Source organism: Mytilus edulis, chromosome 13 (assembly GCF_963676685.1).
Source record: "Mytilus edulis chromosome 13, xbMytEdul2.2, whole genome shotgun sequence".
NCBI lineage: Eukaryota > Metazoa > Mollusca > Bivalvia > Mytilida > Mytilidae > Mytilus > Mytilus edulis.
In genome coordinates this window covers 8,735,863-8,745,036 of record NC_092356.1, presented here as the reverse complement: position 1 = coordinate 8,745,036, position 9,174 = coordinate 8,735,863, and the positions used below count along the sequence as shown (strand labels likewise).

At 34.2% G+C, this 9,174-nt stretch overlaps 1 protein-coding gene across 5 annotated transcripts in view; it reads left to right on the top strand.

Annotated features, from left to right (window-relative positions):
• Positions 1-3: 3 nt before the first annotated feature.
• LOC139501896 (voltage-gated potassium channel subunit beta-2-like) overlaps positions 4-9,174 on the top strand; it is a 76,535-nt gene continuing 67,364 nt past the window's right edge. For 3 of the 5 annotated variants that reach the window (XM_071291196.1, XM_071291195.1, XM_071291192.1), the window contains exons 1-2: positions 5-141; positions 8,690-8,801. The gene's annotated coding sequence lies outside the window, so the exon portion shown is untranslated. Of the gene's footprint in view, positions 142-8,689; positions 8,802-9,174 lie in introns of all 5 variants that reach the window. The other 2 variants (XM_071291197.1, XM_071291194.1) reach the window with 1 other exon arrangement.

Below are 9,174 nucleotides of genomic sequence, written 5' to 3'. Positions count from 1 at the left end.
ACTTTCGGTTTACCTCGTTACTTTTCATTTGGAGAATACTATGGCGCTAGTTTTAAACAAACATGTTGCGACACAGAATACAGATAAAAGAAAAACACACATATTTACACTTTCCTACAGATTCATTTCTCTTTAGAAAAAGTGAGTCATACATTTGAGTTAACTAATCTTTTAACATGAAAATCGAGATGACAACTTGTGATTGATAAATGCCTAAAATGCACAGGCACTCGTCTCAGAAAAAGAAATTCCTGTATACTTTTATATAACACAAGGTACTTAACTCGCGATTTAGAAAAATGTCATGCGATGAAGAAATTCTGTTATATGCAGATATCTTGCCTGTCAACCCCACCAACAATGACCAAAACTTGTTATCCCATAAAATACACCTTATCGCTAATCCCACTGACCCGGCCGCTTGAACTTTTGACACATACAACAATTACTTTTTCATTGTGGCGTCAGACATTTTGTTTTATGACGTCAAAATTTTACGGGAACCTGTGTGATATCCAGTAATGGTGGACAAATAGCGATAAGGTGTATTGACCAATCAGAAACCGATTTATATAAAAGAAGTGACACGTTTATTGCCAATCCATCATCGGTTAACAAATCATGAATAAATACGATTGACATCCTTGGGTAGGATTGCTACGGATGATTCCGACAACAAAAGTAGGCGTGTTATACATGTACACCATTGTGAAGATAAATCAATTTAGATTTACGAAATAACAAGTTTTAGTGGGTTGACAGCCGAGAAATAGGCATATAACGGGATTTGGTCACCGCCTGACATTTTCTAAATCACGAGTTAAGTACCTAGTGTCATATAAAGGTATACAGGTATTTTTTTTTCTGTGACAAGTGCCTGTGCTAAAATGGTTAAAAAATGAAATGCTTAGATATACTGACTTTAACTGTAAATGTCTTATGAATCAAATGGTCGTCCTATAAACCATTATAATTTTAGGCAGTAGACATTTTGCCAACACCAGCAAGGTAAAATAGCCAGTGTCTGCAAGTACCCACATGCAGGCATGCGTAGCCAACATGGCCTTCGTAGGCTGCACATTCCCACAACCGATTTTATAATAAACTGTCATATGAACAGGAATGAAATGTGAAAGACACACAAAAATTATTAATGAAAGTTAAAAGAATAAAATTAAACTGAATTTGAATAAAAATGTGTTAAAAAAAATTGAGGGTATCTTTCATGTGTCATTTTGATTGTATGACAATTGATTATAAAATCGGGTGCAGGTATGGTACGTATAGCACAAATGGCCTTTGTAGGCTTCACCTACCTGCAAACCAATTTTATAATGAAAGGTACACAAAAATTATTGATTATTTCCTGATTTTGTGAATTCAATGAAGAGAATGGCAAACAGTATTTTTTAAATTGTATTTAATAATGACGTATTAGTTAAAAAATTATGGATTAATTGTAAATGCACATTAGTTTGTGTATGCATTCAACCTTTATTTTTAGATATTTCAATGAAGGCCAATTTGGCAACACATACCCGCATACTACCAATAAAATATGCATGTTTGGCTGCTCTTATTATATCTTAAAATTATAACCTAGTAAAATTGATTCATATACTTTAACTAATCTAACATGGAATCCATGACAAGTCGACCCACTGGCAAATCACTCCACACCTAATCGCCCCACTTTCTAAAAAGTCACCCCTGGGTTTACCAACTCTTCCCACTTATGAAAAAGGGTAAATTCCCATTGAAAATATGTTGGATAACTTGCCCCACTTATGAAAAGGTTTAAAATCCTGCTGAAATAAGGTCTGCCAATTCGCCCTACTCATGACAAATAGATAAATCATGATGAATAAAGTAATGCCAACTCGCCCCACTAATGAAAAAAGATGCAATCCTGTTGTATATCTATGGGGCAATGTTCTGCTGCTTGATCTTCATGATCTTAATTGGAAGAAGTTGTGATTCTTCATGAAGTTTATTAATGAAGTCGTAGAAGGCTTGCTTTTCATCAATGGATTGTCTGGGACTCAAGTGATCTTCAAACACAGCATAAGGATACACAGTAGACATAGGAAATATATGACAAAGGCTACTTTACTTTTTAAAATTTTGAAACCATAAAGTCTGCTTTACTTTTTAAAATTTTGAAACCATAAAGTCTGCTTTACTTTTTAAAATTTTGAAACCATAAAGTCTACTTTACTTTTTAAAATTTGGAAACCATAGTCATAAATCTCTCATTTTTGTCGAGCCTGCAACTTTTGTTGCAGAAAGCTCGACATAGGGATAGTGATCCGGCGGCGGCGGCGGCGTTAGCTAACTTCTTAATAGCTTTATATTTTAGAAGGTGGAAGACCTGGATGCTTCATACTTTGTATATAGATGCCTCATGTTACGAAGTTTCCGTCAGTCACATGTCAAATGTCCTTGACCTCATTTTCATGGTTCAGTGACTACTTGAAAAAAAAGTTCAGATTTTTTGTAATGTTGAATTCTCTCGTATTATAAGTAATAGGATAACTATATTTCATATGTGCGTACCTCCCAAGGTCCTCATGTCTGTCAGACAGTTTTCACTTGACCTCGACCTCATTTCATGGATCAGTGAACAAGGTTAAGTTTTGGTGGTCAAGTCCATATCTCAGATACTATAAGCAATAGGGCTAGTATATTCGGTGTATGGAAGGACTGTAAGGTGTACATGTCCAACTGGCAGGTGTCATCTGACCTTGACCTCATTTTCATGGTTCAGTGGTTATAGTTAAATTTTTGTGTTTTGGTCTGTTTTTTTCATACTATATGCAATAGGTCTACTATATTTGTTGTATGGAATGATTGTAAGGTGTACATGTCTAGCGGGCATATGTCATGTGACCTTGACCTCATTTTCATGGTTCAGTGGTTATAGTTAAATTTTTGTGTTTTGGTCTGTTTTTTTCATACTATATGCAATAGGTCTACTATATTTGTTGTATGAAATGATTGTAAGGTGTACCTGTCTAGCGGGCAGATGTCATGTGACCTTGACCTCATTTTTATGGTTCAGTGGTTATAGTTAAATTTTTGTGTTTTGGTCTGTTTTTTTCATACTATATGCAATAGGTCTACTATATTTGTTGTATGGAATGATTGTAAGGTGTACATGTCTAGCGGGCAGATGTCATGTGACCTTGACCTCATTTTCATGGTTCAGTGGTCAAAGTTCAGTTTTTGAGTTTTGGTCTTTTTATCTAATACTATATGCCATAGGTCAACTATATTTGGTGTATGGAAATATTTTATGATCTTTATGTCAGTAGCGCAGGTTTCTTTTGACCGTGACCTCATTTTCAAGGTTCATTGCACAGTGTTAAGTTTTTGTTTTTTGGTCTATTTTTCTTAAACTATAAGTAATAGGTCAACTATATATGTTGTATAGAAGCATTGTTAGCTGTACATGTCTGTCTGGCATGGTTCATCTGACCTTGACCTCATTTTCATGGTTCATTGGTCTTTGTTTAGTTATCTTTGTTAATGTTAAGTTTATGAGACAGTTAGAATAAAGCTTTATACTTAGGACTATCAACATAATATCAATGATTAGTATAGAAGGCGAGACATTTCAGCGTGTGCACTCTTGTTTTCAAACCATAAACAAGTCTGTGTATATTTGAACATTTTCATTTAAGTGAGGTGAGTTGGCATACCTGAAAATTATATATTCATCTAGATTTTACCTTGTTTCATTAAGTGGGGCAGGAGTACATTTAACAGGACTTAACCCTTTTTACAAGTGGAGTGATTTTTTAAAAAGTGGGGCAAGTTGGTATACAAGAGTAGGGCGATTTTTAAGAAAGTGGGGCGAGTTGGTAAAAAGGGGGGCAATTTGTCCTGCTTCCTACTCATGTTATACATGTAGCTTGTAAATCACAAAATGTTTTGAAATTGAATTTTCTTTTGAAATATTATTGATTAAAGTCAGTTCTTTGAATTGCATATCTGTAAACAAAATAGCTTTTTAATGACAAAATTGTCTTCAACTTCACCAGTTAACTAGAGCGGACAAAATAGCATATTTTCTATTTTGATGACACCAACGAAATAGACACTGCCCAATTTTTTTGGGATACAGTGACAGGTCAACTTTGGTAGATTACTCATGGCATTGTCTAAATGATTGTCATGATTATGATATTAAAAAAGAATATCATAATTTAAAAATCAGGGTATGCAGAAAGGGTTTTCAAAAATGGCAAAAAGTTTGCTGAGCAAGGCAAAATATTTCTAGACAATTTTATGCAAAACAATATATATGTACTTTTGGTAAAAGGGATGCACTTTCTATGCCACTTTGAATTTTGTTTATTATTTAGACAGTAAATTTGCACAGTGAATAAACATATGATAAACATATTTTATACATCTTAAATTAAAATATCTTTGGGTATGTACAATTTTTTTCGTGTTTGATAAAGCAAGATTATTTATTTCCAAATAAATGGGGGACAAAATATTATTATACAAAATCTGCCTGGCCCCCACCTCAGAATCAAGGTGTTGTTCCCTAAATTATTCTGGACTAGTACATGTAATTACCCAATTATTAATAAATAAATTGTGTACTAATTCTCAAAATGAAACTTATATATGTCAAACAAACACAAATCTATAGCTGATTTTAGGAATGAGTTACATTGGTTGACCTAGATCAATCGTAGAAGAAAACATTTAATATAACAATAAGAAGATGTGGTATGGTTTCCATTGATATAACTCACCACCTGCGGGCGGGCCGCCATCAGAATCCAAATAACATAGAAGTTAACAACTATAGGTCACCGTACAGCTTTCAACAATGAGCAAAGTCCATACTGCATAGTCAGCTATAAACTATAGGTCACTGTACAGCTTTCAACAATGAGCAAAGTCCATACTGCATAGTCAGCTATAAACTATAGGTCACCGTACAGCTTTTAACAATGAGCAAAGTCCATACTGCATAGTCAGCTATAAACTATAGGTCACCGTACAGCTTTCAACAATGAGCAAAGTCCATACTGCATAGTCGGCTATAAACTATAGGTCACCGTACAGCTTTCAACAATGAGCAAAGTCCATACTGCATAGTCAGCTATAAACTATAGGTCACCGTACAGCTTTCAACAATGAGCAAAGTCCATACTGCATAGTCAGCTGTAAACTATAGGTCACCGTACAGCTTTCAACAATGAGCAAAGTCCATACTGCATAGTCAGCTGTAAACTATAGGTCACCGTACAGCTTTCAACAATGAGCAAAGTCCATACTGCATAGTCAGCTATAAACTATAGGTCACCGTACAGCTTTCAACAATGAGCAAAGTCCATACTGCATAGTCAGCTATAAACTATAGGTCACCGTACAGCTTTCAACAATGAGCAAAGTCCATACTGCATAGTCAGCTATAAAGTATAGGTCACAGTACAGCCTTCAACAATGAGCAAAGTCCATACTGCATAGTCAGCTATAAACTATAGGTCACAGTACAGCCTTTAACAATGAGCAAAGTCCATACTGCATAGTCAGCTATAAACTAAAAGGCACCAAAAAGACCAAATTGATGTTCAAACAAAAAATTCATGGCCTGATTTATGAACAAAACAATAGACACAAACCATGTTACAGCAAAAAAAACCAACAAGCTTTTACAGAATTATGACTATAGGGACATACAAAATTTGGCAAGGTTAAACTTGTTTGCTGGCGCCAAACCCACACAATAAACTGGGACAGTTGTGTAACAGTACAACACTCAAACCAACTATAAAAATCAGTTGAAAAGGTCACTATACACTCACCCAAAAAATGCAAAGCACATACAAACCCTAACAAAAACACTAAGGACATCAAGTACAGATCTGAGATAACTCTTAAGTTACTGAAAACTAGTTCAAAGCATATAACTAATAAAAAATCACATACCTAAGACTAAAAAGATTAAATCAGTAGGCATCCTTTTTTCAGTATTATATTTAGAAAATTCTTAATTATTTAGTGAAAAAATATCAAAATAACGTAAAGTGGTGTTTGAATTTAAGGCAATATAGGAAAGGTGTACTGACATAAGTAGTCTCTAAACACATTAGCTCCATGGAGCTTTCGTTAGTAGAAGCCATATTAACTATGTGTATCAGTGAGAAAAATGTAAAAGCATAAAAATATAGTATATACCAATACACATAATTAACAGCGCCTGGTGATGTTTGATAGCCTGACCGGTTTCGGTCCATAAAGGACCTTCATCAGAGGCAGAATGGTGGATTAATGTTTGCACCCTATTTATATAGATATGGTAACCGGCGGTTGAGTTAACCAGCGGTTGAGTTAACCGGCGGTTGCGTTAACCGGCGGTTGAGTTGACCAGCGGTTGAGTTGACCGGCGGTTGAGTTGACCGGCGGTTGAGTTAACCGGTGAAAAATCCCAGTGGGATTTTCCATGGTTACAATTATCTATATTAAGCTAATGTTCATGTTACAGTAAACTTTTTGACATGTTACGGTAAACATTTTTACACTATATGGTAAACATGTGACCTGATGATATAACCATATTTGGGCTTTAGCATTGGATAAAGGGTGTTTTAATAATTTAAGAAGTACATAGTAATCATTTAGTCTTGATCTTTGGCTTATGATCCACCTAAATATCAAGTCTTGGAATAGTATTTCATGGTAGTTATGTGATCTTAATATTTGGCTTATGATACACCTAAATATCAAGTCTTGAAATAGTACTTCCTAGTAGTCATGCAGTCTTGACCTCAGGCTTATGATACACCTGTATATCAAGTCTTGAAATAGTAATTCATGGTAGTCATGCAGTCTTGATCTTTGGCTTATGATACAGCGATTACCTGAAATTGATGTATATATGTAATACCTACATTACAAACTTAAGGTGTTGAAAACTTTTTAACACTGAGGATTAATATTCATCTACCTTTGATCTTGAAAGGAGTACTAAAGGCTTAAATGAAGCATTCTCAATAAGAACCCCCCCCTAAACCAAATTTTGTTTGGTTAGGGGGGGGGTAATAGTTTTGACTTGATGTTTTGGTGTATCACAAGCTAAAACGTCAAGACTGCATGACTACCATGAAATACTATTATTAGACTTGATATTTAGGTGTATCATAAGCCAAAGATCAAGACTGCATGACTACCATGAATTACTATTTCAAGACTTGATATACAGGTGTATCATAAGCCAAAGATCAAGACTGCATGACTACCATGAATTACTATTTCAAGACTTGATATACAGGTGTATCATAAGCCTGAGGTCAAGACTGCATGACTACTAGGAAGTACTATTTCAAGACTTGATATTTAGGTGTATCATAAGCCAAATATTAAGATCACATAACTACCATGAAATACTATTCCAAGACTTGATATTTAGGTGGATCATAAGCCAAAGATCAAGACTAAATGATTACTATGTACTTCTTAAATTATTAAAACACCCTTTATCCAATGCTAAAGCCCAAATATGGTTATATCATCAGGTCACATGTTTACCATATAGTGTAAAAATGTTTACCGTAACATGTCAAAAAGTTTACTGTAACATGAACATTAGCTAAATATAGATAATTGTAACCATGGAAAATCCCACTGGGATTTTTCACCGGTTAACTCAACCGCCGGTAAACTCAACCGCCGGTTAACTCAACCGCCGGTTAACTCAACCGCCGGTTAACTCAACCGCCGGTCAACTCAACCGCCGGTCAACTCAACCGCCGGTCAACTCAACCGCCGGTTAACGCAACCGCCGGTTAACTCAACCGCTGGTTAACTCAACCGCCGGTTACCATATCTATATAAATAGGGTGCAAACATTAATCCACCATTCTGCCTCTGATGAAGGTCCTTTATGGACCGAAACCGGTCAGGCTATCAAACATCACCAGGCGCTGTTAATTATGTGTATTGGTATATACTATATTTTTATGGTGTTTGAATTTAACTTTATCAATTAAATGTAGTTAGATGGGTCTTTACTGAGTTTGGCAATGAATTCATAAGATTATTAGATTACCTCCCTTATTTGATTTTCTATAAAATTTATTTTATAATAGTTAATTGCCATTGGTATTCTAAATTATGGTAGATCCATTTTAAGACAAATATATTCAAATGTGTTGCAAATTGTTAGATTCTCAGAATAAATTTTTTATTTAATTTATTTATTTCCATCTTTCCTTAAACAGAAGACAACAATTTCCCAATAATTGTACCTATATTTATAAGGAAGGATATTTTAATTTGATAATCAATGGCTAATCAAAGGCTTTATGGAAATTGTTTATGTTTGCTGTCGTTTTACCTATTGTTAATCAAGAGCTTGTACAAATGGTACAATATTAAATCAATACATTATATTCTTGCCAGCCTGATTCGGAGCTTGATTGTACTGAAGGAAAATCAATCTATCGTTTTCTCTGAATGTAGTTGACATTTTAAACTAATGGTATAATCTTTTTGCGGTCTTCTGCTTTACAAAAGGATAAATATATATACAAAATCAATTTTTGTAATGTTAAAATTTTGTCTGTTTGGATGTGGAGTATAATTCTATGTCATTTACTGTATCCGAGTGATTGTAATATTATGATATACGATTACATATGTTTCTGTTTTTCATTGATTAAAGGATAGAGAGAGATATAAAGATACGATATGCTGAAGATCGCTTCATTGGTTTATTAAGATATTGTACGTCAAACAGTAATTACAGATTGGTTGGAAATTTATTCTAAAAATAGGTAAGTGCATATTTATTTATATCAAGATGTTTACTTTCTATAATTATTTGTTGATCTAGAGATATATGTTATGATTACTTCCCAATACTATATGTTGATATAGAGATATAGGTTAAACTAAACAGTTAGTGCACTTACAAACATGACTTATATCAATGAAGATTTCTACTGTAAAATATTCTATTTCATGAGTCTTGAAGTGCTGTTGATATTCAATTCAGGATAGTATTTGAGAAATCAATCATTTATGCCCTGCTCTATACTTGTATAGTGTTTAAAAATGGAAGTTCCCACCCCCTGTAACACTCACATACCCTTGATCTGCCACTGAATACTGGTATTTATTTCAAGGAAATTTAGAACGCTGTTGTAT